Source organism: Passer domesticus, chromosome 1, assembly GCF_036417665.1.
Source record: "Passer domesticus isolate bPasDom1 chromosome 1, bPasDom1.hap1, whole genome shotgun sequence".
NCBI lineage: Eukaryota > Metazoa > Chordata > Aves > Passeriformes > Passeridae > Passer > Passer domesticus.
The window spans coordinates 35,904,972-35,923,713 of record NC_087474.1 but is presented as its reverse complement, the minus strand read 5'-3'; the positions used below and the strand labels follow the sequence as shown (position 1 = coordinate 35,923,713).

Sequence of the window (18,742 nt, the reverse complement as noted above, 5' to 3'; positions counted from 1 at the left end):
GGGCTCGGGTCGCTCCCGCGGCGGTGACCGGCGTGGCACGGCCGCCCTCTGGCGGCCGCTCGCCCGCACTGCGCTCCAGAGCAGCCGGGACCCCGCGGCCGCTCCTCTGGGACGGGCAGGGGCGGCAGGTGACAATTCAGCGACATCTGCCCTTTTAAACGTCATTCCTACTAGTTTCATCCAGCACCACAAGTTTAGACAGGGACCTGTCTTCCTACTCCTCTCTGCTATGCGAAGCATGAGGGAGTCGTGCAAAAAGAAATGGCTCGACGTTAAGGTGGGAGTAATGGGAATGGTGACAAGACAATAACAAAAACTGATGCTGCGCTTTGCTGTTACACCTCCCACGAATTACTAATGACAGGGGCCGAATTACACAAATGTATTAATTGGCGAAGTCTGAGAGATCAGAAAAGACTGTTGTGCGTCTCTCTCTGCACAGCAACTGTATGTAGTACAAGTGGAGTGAAGCAGGACTTTCTTTTGATCTTCACAGAATAACATGTAAAATTGGGGTTGCATGTTCTGGAAAGCTGAGAAAAGGAAAAGAAACAGACATAATAAGATCTTTTCTCTCTTTTTTTTTTTTTTTTTTTTTGAGGTGGCAATAAAGCAGCTTAAACTGTGAATGATAATGTGTCAGATATCTGTGTGTCTGTCTGTGTGAGTATCAGAAACTGGAGTCTTGAACTCTCAGAAACAAGCTTAATTTTAGGACTAGCAGTGAAGCCTCATTAGAGCCCTGTCCCTAGAATATCTAAACTTTCACCCTCAAAACAGCACACAATTAATTGAGCTCCCTCTGCCAGCCTCTCACAGGCAGTATGGGAGGTATCTGCCATATTTCTCTGTCTTTTCCTGCTGCCCAATGAAGCCAAACACACTACATTAACCTTTAGTTAATTAATTAGTCCAGAATTCTACTTCTATTTTGTCTTTACCTAAAATATTCCCTTACAAGTCTTTCTCCTCTACAACCCACATTTTTTTTCCTGTCTCACAATATTTCTTGTCCTATGCAAGTAAACTGGCACACATTTTCTACTCCACTAATGGTAATGGTCTTAAATGCTCCAATTCCAGTTTCTTCAGCATTTCCAAATTTTAATTCTGCATTTGGTCACTATTGTAGAATACCTTCCAAATTGACAACAAAACAATTTGCTTGAAAACTGACCTCTTTAATGATTATTACAAAGACAAGTCCAACAGTAAAGCCCAGAAAACTGCAATTGGCATGTTTGTGCAGCAGTTGGAAATAACAGATTTTATTTATCACTTAGTATCAGACAACTCCAGAATGAAGCAAAAATATCATAGGAAAGCAGCAGGATCCCATTTATGTTATCGAATCTCCTTTTTGCTCCTCTTAATTACTTGTGCTTTGTTCCATATTAGACCGTGTTTTCCTTGGAACAAGAGTGTTACTCATCTAAGTACTTATGAAATACTTGGACATTTAGATGAGAATTATTTTGCGTGCATAGAAAAACAGCAGATGATAATGAAAACAAAAAGGTAACAGGTTAGTGACTTGTGGTGAGCTCAAATTTGTGGCCCATGTTTTCAATTTAGATTAATGTGTACCATAAAGAATTATATAAGCTTTATAATTAGTGTGTGGGGTTTTGGCAGACTGTTAGATTTAGAGGTTTTTTTAAGCCCTGATACTTCATTCATTGTGGACTTTTGTCTCCTGCAAAATTAATTATTATCTTTCAGTGTAGAGACTTGGAAAAGGCTACATCAGGATGTGTACTTATAAATCCTACCAACTAAGAAAATGTACTGTAAACAGCATTCACATTTTCAGGGCACAAAATAGCTCTTGCAAGCTCAGCCCTCCATAACTAGTGAAGTGGTTATTATGGCTACTTCAGGATTGATTTTAAGCATGAGTCCAACCTTATGCTTGAGTTCACACTTGTCTGAAACAAGTTATGTGGTCGTAAGCCCAGACTGTGGTGAGGAACAAATCCTGTTTCCATGGCACCCATTAGCACAGGTCCAAGCAGGCATTCGCATGTTGTGAAGAGCAGTGCACGGGAACAGTGGTACCTTCTCACTCCACATCTTCCATGCCTGCTCCAGAAGTGTCCATACATGACTGAGGTAGGAGAAACAGGCCCAGGAACAACGCATCATTGAGGTGACAAAGACAAAGTTGCTCTGCCTTCTCAATAGAAACACATGCCATCAGGTCTTTGCAAAATGTCACTGCACAAATACATATTGTGTCACTCCACCAAGACCTGGCCACCTGTGGGTGCAAGTCCCAGAGCAAGGCACACTTCTGCCATTCTTGTGCCTGTGCTTTGGCAAATGGTCATACTGGTTTGCCAAAATGGAGTTGCTCAACGTGTGTCTGAAAAGAGTAGGAACTACCAAAAACAGATTTCTGGAACATGTGCAATATAAAACCACAGGTCGTGAAGCATTAAAAATACATTTAAATCTAAGAAAAGTTTATAAAATATACACAGAAGAAGTACTTACGCTGGCAGCAATGGTTAATTAGGCCGATAGGAATTAGTGGGGGTAGAAGCAAGTAGAAAAACTACATGTGTGCTGGAGCATATTGAAAACTGTAAAATGAGGCTTTGTAGGTCTATAGAACAAAGAAAACTGCTGGTTTTTACATCTGTTAAAGGCTTATCAGCCTTCAGCTTTCCCTTTACTGCTAAAGACATGCAGCACAGCTTTGGCACACCCAAAATACCATATATACATGTGGGAAAAGTCTATTGGTGTTTGTCATTTTAGGGAGATAAAATATCAGAGTGGCATGTGGCCTGATAGGAATCATATTGTTCATGACTGGAAGGTGTTCAGAAACAGGTGCAGTGTGAAAAATAAATATTTTGTTTCCTCCTTTCATAGCTAAGTTAAAAAAAAGTAAACTTCATTGTTATTTTGAAAATACTGGATTTTTTTTTAAACTTCAGCAAAATGGTGGGGTTTTTTTCACTCCATCTTGACCCTGTCAAGCTTAGAGTTTGATTCAAATGAGATAAATCCAACCCAAAACTTGCTCCCTGTAGTCCCTTTGAATAACACACTGTAAAGCAGCAGGGAGAAATTAATCTCTATAGCTACACCAGTAAAACACTGATCTTCCTAGATGCTCTCCTCCTGTACCTCAATGGTAGAGCAGTTTTCTCAGTGGTTGTTTTCATCCCTATCCACCCTTAGCACAATTCATATATGTACCTAAATATTTAGTTCCTACTTTGATCACATCTACACAGATATTTTAAAAAGAAATCTTACAGCATTATTAAACTGATATGCTAGTTCCCAGGATAAGAATAACAAATATTGATCCTGCAGTAGGAGCCCCTGCAAGAGTTGGGAATGATTTACCATTAAGCCGTGCCAGTGCACTGTACCACCTTCTTCTCTCCAACAGCTACCTGAAGGAATTTGGAAGAACTGTCTTGAAAACAAGAATTTTTTTCGTTGCAAAACTGGAGTAAAAGCACTAGATGAATCAATATAAATAGCACCAACAACAATTAGTTTCAATCCAAATCCAACAGTTCCCGCAAAATGTTTCAATCTAGCTTCTAGTAGCATAGAACACACACAAATACATCCTTGTGTGGCACTATAACAATCAAATCAAGCATTTTTTGCTGTAGACTGATAAACTGACAAAAGTCATCCTCACCTTTACTTGCCTTCATGATGTTAAAATATTTAAAGCTGCTGCCTGCCTGCCTCCATGATGCTCCCTGCACACTCCCACACAGGTCTGCAGCTGATGGAAGTCAATCCAACTGCACCAAGGCAAATGGAGCCATACTGACAGACTCCACTGGGAAGCCATCCCCTCTGTTACATGGTGACCACAAGCAAGAAGCATGTGCAAGCACATTCTCAGGACTATCTTGCACTCAAAAGACTTCAGTTCCCAAAGGTCAATCAGATAATGGAAGTAGTGATGTTGCTTTGACTGAAATGAAGTTTTTTTAAAAACAGATTTCTGCTACTTCATACCTTCTCAAAATTGAGTTTTACTTCATTCTTAAGATCTTTCTAAAGGCTGACATAACCACAATATGTAGTGTGAAGAAGCATACAAAATATTGTAAACATAAAGAAAAGATCCTTAACAAGTGTAATTTTTGAGCAAAATTCCATCTAGGAGCACATTGAGCTTTTAAGGAGTATTTAGTATTACTTAACACATTTTTAAACATCTCAACACAAACTGTAAATGCAGTCTGAATGTTTTCCATAGAGAAAAGACTTGCTATTGCATGATAGCCAATTTAAGTGTGTGTCTGTGGATTTTTTTTTCTTTCATTAAGTGGCAATTCAGCTCTTCATCTTTTCCGATTTTCTTTACTCACTTTCAAGCAATTACTGCTGGGGGCTCTGATGTTAATGAGTTATACACAGCATATTTAGAAATGAAATACGCTTTTAGAGTGTGAAGTTAAGTTAATGGAAGCATCAACCTGAATAGATGTAAAAGCCAGACATCTTTGATATCAGTGCTTGATTGATTTTATAAGTCAGGTGTTCACATGAATAAGTAACCCTTACTTAGCTCAAGGAGCATTTTGATAAGAAATTTGCACTGATGAGCTATAAAGGCAGCCTTTTTATAAAACTCTACTTTGCATTGTCCCTCATATTTTTGATCTTGTTTGCTTTCTCTCTTTAGTAATCTAAATCCTTATCAACATTGCAGATCTCTATATTATCATAAAAGCTGTCATACAGCTACTTATAAAAATCCCTACAAATTAAGAAACATGAAACTACTGATGTGAAAAGCACTGCCTTGCTTCTGCAAATATTATACTTTTTGAAGGGTTCTTTATTGTATTCTCTTAACTTCTGCAGCTGAATACAGCTTGTAAATATTGACCAAGTTTCTTTTTCCATGGAGTTTAAAACAGTTGACATTTAAAGTAATGTAATTTTTAAATACTCTTCCATCTACTCTTTATTCTTGTTGACTAAAAACTTTAGAAAATTTCAATAATAAAATCCAAGAGGTATTTTAGGTACTATAACACTTAGTGTTATAGTACCTAAACTGTAAGTTTATAAGTTATAGTACCTAAACCTAAGCATAGAAACTTAATCATTCTTACTAACCATAGAAGTTGTCAGACTTTTAACCACATAAATACAAAGGTTAACCAGATTTCGCAATTTATTCCCTTGTTTGTGAGCTTCATTTTTTTCGTTTAAACTAAATCCTTAATCTGAAATGCAATTGCTTATATTAGACTAATGATACAGATTTGACCTATTACAAATTATTACTTTGCTCCTAGTGAATATTCATGCATCACATGAAAGAGACACCTAGATCTGCTTCAAATGTACAGCCACATAGACCAAATGTGAAAAGGGTAATCCCCAAAATTACATTTTATTATTAAATCTTTTCTTCTATTGCAAGTGGGAGGAATTCTACTCTTCACTGAAAACATCTAGCAAGTTCTCCTTCTCTGCAACACCCCACCACCTCTTCACCCAAGGACCTTTAGAAGAAGCATTATCTGAGAAACTCACATGATCACAGCTATACTGCAGAATTTTTAGCCAAAACTAGAAAATTTGTGGAAAGAGAAAATAAACTGACAAGACACATTCATTTGTTAATCACAAAGTTATACAAATAACGGAAGAACTTACCCATGGAAGCTGCAGACTTTCTACACCTTAGTAGCTTTAATCTAACAAAAAGACAACAAACATTATAGAAAAGCAGAGACCAGAATAGTTACCTAGATCATCAACCACCCTAGGACAAGGGCATATTCATTCAATTTATATCCTTTCACAGACACACTTTAACATGTTGAAGGATTCATTGTGTTTCCAGGTGATGAATGACAAGACCAGAATCACCTGAGGAAATTATGAGATCTGTGCTAATTTCCAGGTGGCTCACATTAATAGAATCCTTCTGTCTTGAAAACCTGTTAATCTATCACAATGTGTATTACAAAGACAATCTTCTATGCAGCCATCAGGTGTCACTCTGTGCAATCAAACACTAGAAATGAAAATGAAATCTCTGCCTCTTAGGTTTCAGCTTATAGTTTCTCTTCAAACAATAAATAAACAAGTAATTAGAGCCTAGCTCTTGTGAAGGGCAGATATTTTTATATTTTACCATGAACACTTGAATTCTGCCTGACTTCTCGTAAAGGTGAGTTATACAGCCAAAGACTGGTTCCAGCAAAGTAGGGCTGCATTTCTAGATTCTAGCTTTGCCTTTGAGCTTATTTATTTTAATTTACCTTAGTGGTACTGTAAATCAGGTTTCAGAGCATTACAAAGTAGAGTAGAAACACCACAGCCACAATATGAAGACCAAAACTAGAATATGATTTTCATATTAATATTTGTCCAAAACACGGTGGAAGTATGTCTTCCAGGCAGGCATCATCCCTAGACTAGCTATCACCAACTTACACTGCTCCACTGCTATGCTAAATGTGATTTTTATTCTCCCTCACAACCAATATTACATTGGTTTATGTACAATGGATAGTTTAACCCTAACTTTAGTTACTTGGTGTATACTGTGAAGTAATCCCACAGTTCATAGATCCAAATCTGTTACCACACAACTGCAGGTGTAAAGCATGTATAGATCCTGGGTAAGGCAAAGTGAAAAGCAATATTTGATCTAATTTGATGGCAGAGCATCCAAGAATTTGCAGATAACCAACTAGAATTTCTGCAGCTGTGTCATAAAGACCAGAAAATGACTTCAAGTGCTCATGGCATTTCAACTCCATCTCATGAAACAAAGAAAGGTTTGTCTGCATGATGCAAATTAAAATTAATTCAAGTATTAGTTTGGCAATTACCTTATCTAGTTATTGAGGTATAATGCTCAATTCCAAGGTGTTTCATTTTCTGGTTTTGCATCAACCAATAAATCCTACCTGAAAGTTTCAGATAAGCAGTGTTCACACATTTGCTCTGGTATGGAAACCATCACACCCAGCAGTCCAGCTCTCATGTGTTTTCAACAGTTCTGGATCAAAACAGCACAGTTAGAGGCAGACCCTATCAACTCTTCACCTGTCAACAACCGCATTGCACCTCTGTCCTTATGCAGCTTCACATGATCAATAATCTGGAAGACTTTTCTTGGCAGAAAAAAGGATAAAAGGCAAATAAGGATAAATTTTCAGGGTATGGACACAGGGAAATCTGAATTCAAATATATTCTTTGATGAGGAATGTCTATGCTGTATCTGCTATGCAGCCTCAACACAGGGCAACAAAAGGGCAGCTGAGCATTACAAAGAGGGATTGTTCTCCATCTGCACTGCCTAGCAGCAGCAGCACCTGATGCAGTCTCTGGAGCAGCAACATTGCCACAATTCACCACTGCAAACCAGGGTGAGATGCTGGCACATCTGGGTCTAGTGGAACTCTGACTTCAGCAAGACCAGAATTCAGCCCAGGTTCTTGTTGCCTCGAGAGGCAGGAAAGTGTGCTCACAGATATGAAGTAGAGACATTTATACTACCACAAGCTGTAGTTTGTATTTTTATTTTCAAGGCAGAGTCTTATGGAGACCTATTGGATGCTCATGCATTATTAATTTTCTTCAGCTATAAAAATATAAAATGGAGCATACAATAACATGTTGTTTATTGCTTATGCTGGTATGAGGCTCAGAAGCTCGGATCTCCTGCCAGACACTTACAAGCAGAACTGTTCCACTTCATGCTGATGACACTGCTCCATCAAACAGCACTAACCAAATTGCCCAGGGCCTTCCAAACAAACTGTTAAACTGCATTATCAAAAAATAGTCCAATAATACTGCCCATCTTAGTCTTATATTGAAAGTGTGGCTTGGAAGGCCTCCAAATATGTTACAAAAATATAATAGGTTCTGCAGATTTGTTTCTAAAATTCCAGCCATTTTACATCACTGTCCTTAAATGAATGACAGCTGATAGCTATCACAATATTTAGAGGTTTATAAAGAAAAATGTTCCACTTTAAAGGTAGCAATGTGTTTGCATCAAATTGTAACATGCTTAATGACAAAGACTCCTGTTTATCTGGAAAAGTTGCTAATACAGGTCTGCTGGTTTCTCTAAACATTTCACAATAATTAAAAACATTATTTCATTCCAAAGAAAAAATGCACTCTGGTTTTCTCAGTTGTCTACCACAGAAAAACTAGATTTTGTACTATCAGAAGGTCACCTTCATACCATTAATTTCTGGGCATGTTTGATTTTCTTTCAAGCAAGCACTTCAGTCAACACCACTAAATTAGTAAAGCTGCTCTTATGTACCTGGTTTTTTCAGTGATGAAAAAAGAGAGGGACCTTCTTTTAGTTAGTTGACCACCTACGTCTTGGTAGTTGTCAGTCTTGTCCATGTCTCTTCTGCTTCTTCATACAACTTTACAGTGTTTTCAACATGAAAGAGGAGCAGTTGGTAGGACCACGTCATCAGAAGCAGGCAGCTTTCAGACTGGGCAAAGGATCCAGAAGCATCATGAGTTGTATGTTCTCCTAGAAACTGGGAGATGGTCAGTGTTGTCTTCTCAAGGATCACCGATCCCCTTGGAAAACTGCAGAAGGTTAAGAGCCTTTCTGTAATACAAATTTCCCACTTGGAGTGAGTGGCAAGCTTTTGGGCTTATGACATTCTTCTTTCCTACAATCTGTGTATCCAGTTGCTAGCAGATCCTCTGAGGTATACAGTTGGCCAACTCTGTTTTGGCAAATTGTGTCATGTATCAGGAACAGATCTGTGAAACAAAACTGTACCTACTGAAATCTGACATGAACACTCTTGGTGATTCTTCCAATACACACTGGGGAGTATTGGCTTCCACTTCAGTTTCATCTCCAAGTTTGAACCACTTCAAAATGCAAACATCATGGCAATGGGGATTACTGGATGATTCGCAGCAAAAGCGTGCTCCTGATCTCAAGAAAAATACCTTTGGAAGTTTCTTCATGCTTTAGCCTCCAAAACTCTATAACCCCTTAAGAGACAAACTGATGTCTCAAAAATCAAAAAAAACTGGTTTCTTTCCCATTCAACAATGTCAGAAGACTTCCCAGACCTGAAATTGTCTCTATCTAAGACTGAATTGAGGTGTTTTTTTGAGTGCGGTCAGTAAAATAAATAAAACCAGCAATATTTAGATGGTAAGAGATGGCTTATATGATGTAAAATACTGGAAGGTGTATCTGTATTTTTTGCCTTTTTATTTTCACCTATTTTCCTTAGTGAATTTGATGAATACAATAGAAGAAGCAGCTACAGAGAGATCTGGACAGGTCCTAGCACACTGTGAGCACTCTGAGTAAGCTTCTGCAGGTGGTTTTGCCAATGTCCCTTGATGTTTGTTTGTAGAGATTCAGTTCTTTTAGGGCAGGACAAGTCTGTGCAGAGACTGCTCTCTAAGCTATTGTGGTACCACAGTGTAGGTGTGTGAGAGGGGCTGGGAATCATGTCCTGGTAGCACATAGTGATATATAGACCATCAGATTGAACACAGGAAAATTAGACATTTATTCATTTAATTATTTATTTGTAATTATAGAATGAATTAAAATAAATCTGTAACTATAAAATAAATTTAAAAAAATTTGAAAACTCAAACCCAAAACCAAAACCAAAAACAAACCCCCAAAGCCATGGATAACAGAATGATAAACCACTCATAGTTATTTTCCTTCTGAGTCATGGGCACTTGGGCTAAATTATAACATGGAACTCCACTAACATATCTCCAGTAACTCAGACATTTTTAATGAAGCACATGTAGTAATTATATTTTTTAGGATTGGAGATAGATTTTTAAAAATTATCAATGCCTTTAGAGAGCCTTTTATCTGAAAATAAGAACAACAAGCTGAATAAATAAGAGGCTACATAGAAAACTTGGCTTTCCTCATTACCAACGTATCAGCAGTTCAGCAGAATCATTGGGAAATGAAGAAGAAAAAAAAAATTATTAATTGCAGTATATTTTAAAACACATCTCATGTAGAATTAATACCCCAGGTCACATCTAGATTTGTTTTGAGTATTCTAAAAATGTCACATATTTTCTATTTACAGGCCAGTATGATCAGACTCCCACAGAATGCAATGAGGTTCACTAATTTAAATGTCCAACAAGGAGATTCTCTTTCTATCATTAGATATGAAATACAAAAACCAAATAATACAATGTACTTTCCTATAGTGACAAATAATTTCTCCTTTCAAGGAAATGTGTCCAAAAGACATTAAAAATGAAACTGTTTCTTCTTCTCATTTGATAGACATAGGTAAAGGCTAATTAAGAATGTCCCACATTACAATTCCATGAAGCTCCTCTGTTTCCCACATACATACACTGTCTTATGGACTAGATGCAAAGACCTGCCACTGCAATTACACATTTCTCTGGACCAACTCAATCCAGCAATATGCACAGAATTACAACACTGTTACACAGGTAAGTGTTTATGGTGAAATTTTATTTACATTCTGGTTATTATTTTGTTTCATTCCTCCATTTTGCTTAACAAAAAATCTCATATATTTCTTTAGCAACTGTACTACTCTCGGATGTGATTTATCTGATATTGTAAAAGCCATATAATCAGAAAAAAATATACTATGAAAATCTAAGATACTCACAAATATGTACATGTTTTAAATACTTATATACAGATACATATATATATCAGGATATACTTGTAAAGAAGCCGAAAAAAGGTGAATTTGCAATTTTTATAATTGTAAGTACATGATTAATCATCCAGCTTAATAGCATAAATAACAATATATAACAGGCATTGTTTCAGAACAGTTACACAAAAATAATCCAAACAAGCCCCCTGTATTCATAGGGACAATTCTTTTATGACAACATCACAGGAAAAGGTTGTAATTAATGCAAAAATAAAGCAGACAATCTATTAACATAATCTGAGTAAAATCCTTCCACTGTTAAATGCAGGCACTAAGTGCTAGTATAATACTTTATTAATTAACAAAGTATTTATCCACTGGGAAATGAGGATAAAAGACCGTACACTTTGTCAGACTTCAGAAAAATGTGTTAGCTCTTCATAAGTAATGCATAAAACTCAAACAAAAGAATTATTATTTCTTTAAACCAATTACATTTAATCTCGGAAGAAAGAATGAATAAATCTGCTCCTTCGTGTTACTGTGATACACCACCAAAATTATGGAGATCAGAGTTCTTATAAATTTCAAGGCTAGTACCCAGTTATTCACTTGAACTGTTAAAAGTATTAATATATCACGTGGAATTTTAAATTACAGGATTTTTTAGGACGATGAAGAATAGTTTTATAAATGCAACACTTCCTTAAATGGAGCTAATTTTTAAGTAAATGAAAGATATGTTTTTTTCTAAATGAACAGTCTTTGTCACACAGCACAGTCATTCTGGCTAGACACCTTTATACAGTGTATCATTACACTTGTCATGTGCTCTGGAATTCTTACTTTTCCTGCACTTAGATTTTGCAACTGTTATGTTTTCGGATAATCATACTTCAACTAATTATAAACAACTTCTTACCCCTTTCCAGTTAAAAACAAGGAATCCACCAAGAACAGTACAAAAAAACAGCCCTTCCAAATTAAAAAGAATTTACAGATCAAAGCAAACACAAAGGAACATTCTACTCAGAAGAGAAAATATTTTACATTAAGCAAGGAAAATTAGAATAGTAAGGATAGAAGAGTATGCTCAGTGGAAGACAATGCTCATTGTAAAGTGGCAAGTGTATGGAATAAACTGGTCTAAAATTACCAGCAGATGACTAAAAATTTCTGACCTGACTATTTACCGATGCAACTGATTTTCAAAAATTTTGAAAATTTGACTTCCGTAAGACATAACCATTACATTTTCTGCTATTGATTCTGAACCTGAACGTTAAGATGCTTCCTAGTGCCTTTAAATATCAATTGCTATCCTTGAATTCATGGGAGAACTTTGGAGAATTACAAATACAGTATTCTCCACAAAACTGAGTCACTTCCTGATACACCTTTGTGTAAGGTCTGGCATTATCGCAGGAATAAGGAATGGAGAACACTGAAATCTGTTCCTACGCAGATAGCCACTGCATCATTTCAGTCTTCCTGAAGACTTTAATTCACACTGTGTTATCATGCATTTATACATATCACATTCTTTTAGTAAAAAATGCAAGTCAATTACCACAGATTATCCTTTGAATTTTTTTTTAAAGGGGGTTATAAGACTAATAAAAAAAAAAAATGTTCTAGTGTAAAAACCATCAAATGGTTACTTGAAGTGTATACCCATATTTTCTGTTAGGAGTTCTAGTTATGATCCTTTGCCCTTCTAGACTTTTTGTGGACTTGAGTCTCGGAGAGACTGCATCTCCCTCACAGAAATGAAGCATCATAGGATTGTATTGTAGATGCAAAGTCTGCTTACAGCATAAATACTTCAGAGCAGAAGTTCGTCATCAAAATTTATGAACTTTGAAGTGTTAAAAAAGTCTTGATGTGGACACCATTCCATCCTGAGGATGTGGACACCATTCCACCCTGAGCTCCCTTCAAGGCAGCCCTATTTACCTGGTGGCATGTTAAGAATACCACTTACAGTGATAAGATGCAAAGCATTCATAATCAATAAGGGAGAACTAATTTGTTTACTATTCATGTGTATGCATTGACTTCAGATTACTATCATTTCCTCTTTATGGGATAACATTTTAAAAACAAAAGGACAAAAATAAAACACATTCAGATACGAAAGATAAAACTTTTGTTGCAATGAGTAAATGCTTTTTTTTTTTTTACATCAACATTCCAGTAAACTAATCAAAGCTTACTTTTACAAAGGCTTATAAGACTAACATATAAAGCAGTGAATAACTCCAGTTTCTAAAATGGAATAAATTTCTATTTCAAGATTGTCTGAAATATCTTCTTGTATTCATAAAGAATACACATATTCAAAATTACTGATCTAGTAAACAACTTGATATTTTTTCCTGCTTATTTTTCATCTCTTATTATTTCTATTGCTCCATTTTACAGAATAAGAAATAGAAACTTTCACAAAGTTGCAGAATGTCTTGCTCAGAACGAGAATCAAAAGTCAGAAGTTCTTAACTGGCCTCTGCACTTCACAGACAAATGATTCTGTAGCAGCATCAATAAATTTAAAAATATACTCTTGGAGGCTCAGATCTTATGGAATGACTTTCTTTACCTGAAGCCTTAATACAGAACAAAAAATTCTGCCTATCAATGTTTCTTTTGTGTGGCATAGTCATGTAGCATGTGCTACTGTCTTTCTCCGAATGTCTTTGCATTTTCAATATTCTTCTGATACACTCTTGTTACATATTTAATGTTGTTACAGGTGCAAAATTGTAATTTCAATCTTGAATGCTGTTGCACATGTGCCTCAAAAACACTGAAGGGCAAAACTCTATGCTGCTAACACAGATTGTGGGTCAACAACATTTTCCTTTGCTTGCTAATGCTTTATTGTCTCTTAGTATACATTGAAATAATAATGGTAATTTATGCAGATATTTTGTATGCATAGCAAATAATGAGAAACACCTGCAGAAATTTCCCTCCTTCTCTGAGTTCAGCAACTAATTATATTTTTAAATAATGGCTACCATTGAACACAATTATCCAAATCACTTTAAGTAATGGAATCTTTTAAAGGTGTTTTTGAAAATTTTCACACAGTTTTTAAACACTCTTTTTATATAGCAGATAGGAGACAAAGAACATGGTAAGCAGCTTAGTAACCCAAAAATGTTTTGGCAGCTACAAATCAGTCTGTGTTTTTTCTTCTGCAGCTAACACTTTGCTGATTTAAGGAAAGGCTTTCCCCAATACTTTCCTGTCCTGATTAACATTCATGGGTGCTATAAAGAAAAAAACTACAGGAAAAGTCAAATACTGAACCACCCCAGTTAAAACTACTGACTCAGCAAATCTTGCCTTTCCAAAGTTGAAATTTGAAAGCATAAGCGGGGATGGAAAATGGCAATCTTATGAATAAGAAATGAGAGTCTAATTTAAGGAAAAGCATAGACCCAAGGTCTCTGAAAACTGAAGTAACATCCACTCATTTGAGAGATACTCATATCTTCGTACCCAGCATGTTGAGCATTCCTTCCAAACACCTAACTAAATAAGACAGAGGTGCCATTCTCCTGCTATATTCTGCATTGCAAGTAAATAAGTGAAAAAGTGTAAAAAAAATCACAAGACAACTACAGCAATCAGTTCATCACATGGATTTTATTCTTTATATCTGCTTGTAAAGGAGGGAAATGGATCAGTTTTATTTCAACATCTCTTTCTCTGGTTTTTACTTCCAAGTTTTTCTGAATTATATAGCAAAGTACAAAACTGTTTTAAGTACATATGAAACTAAAACATATATATACCTCAAAGCAATAAATGAAAGCAGAAGATTACCCAAAATCTCTATAGCATATTCTGCCTTATATTCAGATATTTTACTTAAAGTTTCCTGCATTTTCCCGCACCTGGATAAGTATGCAACTGTAATTGTCATACTATTCACACCAGACCCACCACCAGGCATCTCAGCAGTGAGTTAAAACCAATTTTTGCAACCCCAAAGATGACAGATAAATATTAACTCAAAATCAGGATGCTCAGCTATAGAAAAATAAGCATGCAGATGAAAGCTGAGGTGGTCCAAATAGGACAGGGAGAGCCCTGTGCAGTCAAAGTTGCAGATTCACTGTTTCCATGGGGTGGAGGAGATTACTATGGAAAAGCCAAACCTACAGCCACAGGTCCTAATCTACTCCACTGTAGAAGCACAAGAGCAGCTCAGTTTTCCAGGGTAATGCTGCTCCTGTTGGTGATCTGTGACCTGGGTCTACTTTGCTTGGAGGCTTGGTAGCCAGTCTCTGACTGTACAGGTCACACTTGGCTGCTGTAGTCTTTTGATACCAGGATTGATGGATTTGTGTTTTCTGTTGCCAATTCAGCTTACCCTTCAACAACATTGCATTGCACATGAGAAACCTCACCTGACAAAACACACAAATTCCCGTCATCTAACAACACAAAAGTTGAAGAAATCACAGCAACACCCTAAGTTTGAAATATATCAGGAAAGTGCTGAATTTTAGAACTCATTGGGGTCACTACATCTTGGTCACTTGAGCAAGATCATGCCTACACTGTGGCTGTATCAGATTTGCAATTCATCTTTTTCATTTTCTGTTGCTAGTGGAAACAGACATCTTCTGTTGCTCCTTGAAGTGGACAGGGATGACAAAAATTACCATTACAGCCTCAAAGAAGCCAATTTATCTCTAGTATTACAGGTGCATAGCACAGTGAAATGGAGCAATTAGAGTTAAAAAGGAGGGAAATTAGGATTCGGTTATATGTATGATACTTCTGTGTGAAATGAGCTGTTATTCTAACTCATCTCCCTGAAGCCAGGCATCCACATCATATAAATGTGTGAACTGATACTTAGAGCTCACCTTCTGAAAAGAAGCCAAGAATTAACTTCTAATTTTGAGTTAATCAGAACAAGAATAAAGCAGTTTGGAAAAGCATTGACACACCTTCTTACATGTTCTATAGACAAACAGTAGAAATTATTCCTGAAGCCTTTGTATCAATATCTTCTGCGTGCACACAGCCCTATGATGTGACTTTCAGAATCTTTCACTATTATTTTCTTATTTTGTACATGCAGTATATTTTTACAAACATTACATTGATTCAGTAATGACATATCACAAATGTCAAAAGCATCTGAGTGACTGATTTTAAAATTGTGTCCATTACTTGTATTTTGAAATTCACATTAAATTAACTTCTTTTCCCTGCAAATTTCTTACACTTCGGAAAATTAACAAAAAATATTTTCACATATGCTGCAATAGAATCTCCCCTTACAAACAGTACATTTTGACAGCTATGTTGGATTTTTAAAAAAAGTTTCCAAAACATTTTAAGATTATAAAATAAATCAGCAGATAAATAATTTTGGTTTCCATCCTAATACTAAAAATTTTGTTATTTCTTTTGCAATTCTGAAATTAAGAGTAATTTTGGAGTAATTTTTTTGAATTTAAGAATAATTTTTGTTAACATCTGCAAGAATATCTTGTACCAAGATACATTTGGAATCTAAGGAGTAGAATATACTGGTTGTCTTGATATAGGTCAAATGCTGAAAATTGTATCCAGGAAAAATGTCACTTTTCATCTGTCCTTTGTATAGGCATTTGCTAAACTGGTTGATCAAACTATGCTTCGGAAAGAGAGATAAATCAGGGATTTTGAAACACATCTCTGCAAGAGTGCAGTTCCAAGCTGGTCCTGATTTCCAGAATAAAGCAGGAGAATGTTAACATTCAAAGCCCAAATAGATCTGCAAAGGACTAAAAGGCATTTAGTTAGAAAAACAGAATAAATAATAAATACCGCAAATAAACTGGCAAATTCTCTTTTGCTTTCTTTGTGATGTCCAGTGTGGTCCTTAACTGGAAAGAGAAAAAGAAACCTAATGTTACAGAAGTAGGCAGCAAAAGATTTAAATAACACCAATTTAAGGAAAAGTAGATAACTTTATCCTGAAATATTGCAGTGGGCATTCAAGGGAGAAGGAAGGTGCTGTGGGAAGGGAATTCTCATATCCATGCAGATTACTGGGATTACTTTACATTTGCAAATTCCAAAAGGAGATCCAGGCTCTACTATCTTGCAGGATCAAATCCAATCTCAAGATATCAAAGACTGATCTGAAGTATAACTACAAAATACATTATCCATTATAATCTCATTTGACCAAGTTATTTACACTAACTTGCACTTTATTGAGATAAGATGCTAAATTTTTCTCTTATGTGATGAATTAATAAATAATACATAATATTATTATAAATTTCCTAGTAAGTATTCTCCCAGTTAAAATACCTTGCAGAAAAAGAAAAAAAAAAGAAAAAAAAAGAAAAAGTGCATCCCTTTGCACAGTGTAAAAAAGATCTTGCATTCCCACCTGCCTTTGCCATAGACAAAAGTAATGGTGAGTGTTGTAGAGACTATTTCTCCTACCTTCTGGAAGCAAATATATCATGTTTGGTGTATAGAAGAAGTAAAATTATTTTTTTTTTAATGCTGCCACTCTCCAGCCACATTTTGCAAACTGTGGTAGCTCCCACCGTCCATGAGAGGGAACCATTGTTTAACAGTTGAAGATTCATATCCCCAGTTCACTCAGAGCAATTTCCCTCTGCTTATCTGAACCCTGCCAAATGGGATGTTCAGAATGTAAAAGGACAATCCCGATCCTCATTAGAATGCTATTTTTGAAAGCTAGACTGTTTTAACTTTTAACAAGAAGGGTACTAAAGATGGTGCTACTAATGGGATTTGGTGTGCTATGCAGATGGAACCAAGTGACAGGCGCCTGATACCAGAAACTGGAGACATGATAGCAATAGACATCACAACAAGAACACATTTGCTACATTCAGTGCTTTCCAGAGAAAAAGAAAACTTTTCCTAGGGATATAATAATTCTAAAAAATGTCATGGTAAAGCACAAAGAACAGCTCGGTATTCATCAGATTCCTGCTTGACAAGTAAAAATAATGATCTGTAACTGGTACAATGTAAACATATGCTATGAAGTACTTATTTTTACAGTCTCCCAGGCCATTTCAACCAGCAAAATCCAGAATACTGCACCAGAAGATATATAGAGTGGACTCTTGGAGATTACACAGTCTTCTCCTATTCTGCTTAGCTGCTACTGTGGCAGAACTACAAAACAAATTAGAAAATATATGCTTCTTTAGGGTTTGGTGGTTTTGTGTGGGTTTTTAAAAATTTTTTTGGAGCAAAGGAGAAGACAAATGTGTTCATTCATCTTGACAGTCTCCTGATTTATTAGAGCATTGACATCCATTTTCTTTGTACAATTTGGCAAATGATCAATAGAATTATTCTTTGTGCAGGCAGTCTCAGATTGACTGCGGCAGCAGGTACAAAAGGCATCATACCAGATTAGGCTTTGGGATGAATTGACAGCGTAAAGGGACTTCAGTTTTATAGACTAGGCTGAAAAGCAGTAAGTGGGTTGATAATGGGGCTGAAATTTATGGAAGCAAAGCCTTTTTGTGAATTTCCTACTGTTAATTGTTTTTTGTTAAATAAATTTTACAGAGACATGTAAAATATATATTTATTTTCAAATAAAGATTTGAGAACTGCTAAGCCAAAAAGAGCAAACACTGTTGTTGACTCTGCCTTTTCCTACCTTCTTAACTTTGTATAAGTGAGTTGTCCAAGTGAATTTCATGAGGGAAACTTGGATGATTTTGTCTCTAAAGTTAAGAAAAGCTTTGCAAGTTTAAGTAAGATCTTTTTGTGAATTTTGATAACTATCTTTCTGGTGTATAAAATGACTCTGAAATAAAGAGAATACCTCCAGAATTATTTAAATATATGTTGATTTAAAGTGTTACACATTTCCTGGCCTTAATTTTGCCCTTTGTTTGAAACTAATAGTCATCAAAATTGTAGTGGCTTAACTGCTGTCTTTAAACAAGAAAACATTCCACATTTGATTAACAGAGAAACCTCCTCATCAAGACATTTTTTAATATTCTATTTTTTATTCCTTCATTAAAAAATGCAACTAAATAAGATGTCTTATAAGTAAAAAAACTATCACAAT

The 18,742-nt window shown here is 35.9% G+C and overlaps 1 long non-coding RNA gene across 1 annotated transcript; it reads right to left on the bottom strand.

The window, feature by feature from the left end:
* Positions 1 to 1,160: 1,160 nt before the first annotated feature.
* LOC135297038 (uncharacterized) lies at positions 1,161 to 5,855 on the bottom strand. The gene is made up of 2 exons (XR_010359055.1): positions 5,659 to 5,855; positions 1,161 to 2,365 (listed from the first exon to the last, which is right to left on the bottom strand). It is a non-coding gene; the product is annotated as an uncharacterized LOC135297038 (long non-coding RNA).
* Between the last annotated feature and the right edge of the window lie 12,887 nt (positions 5,856 to 18,742).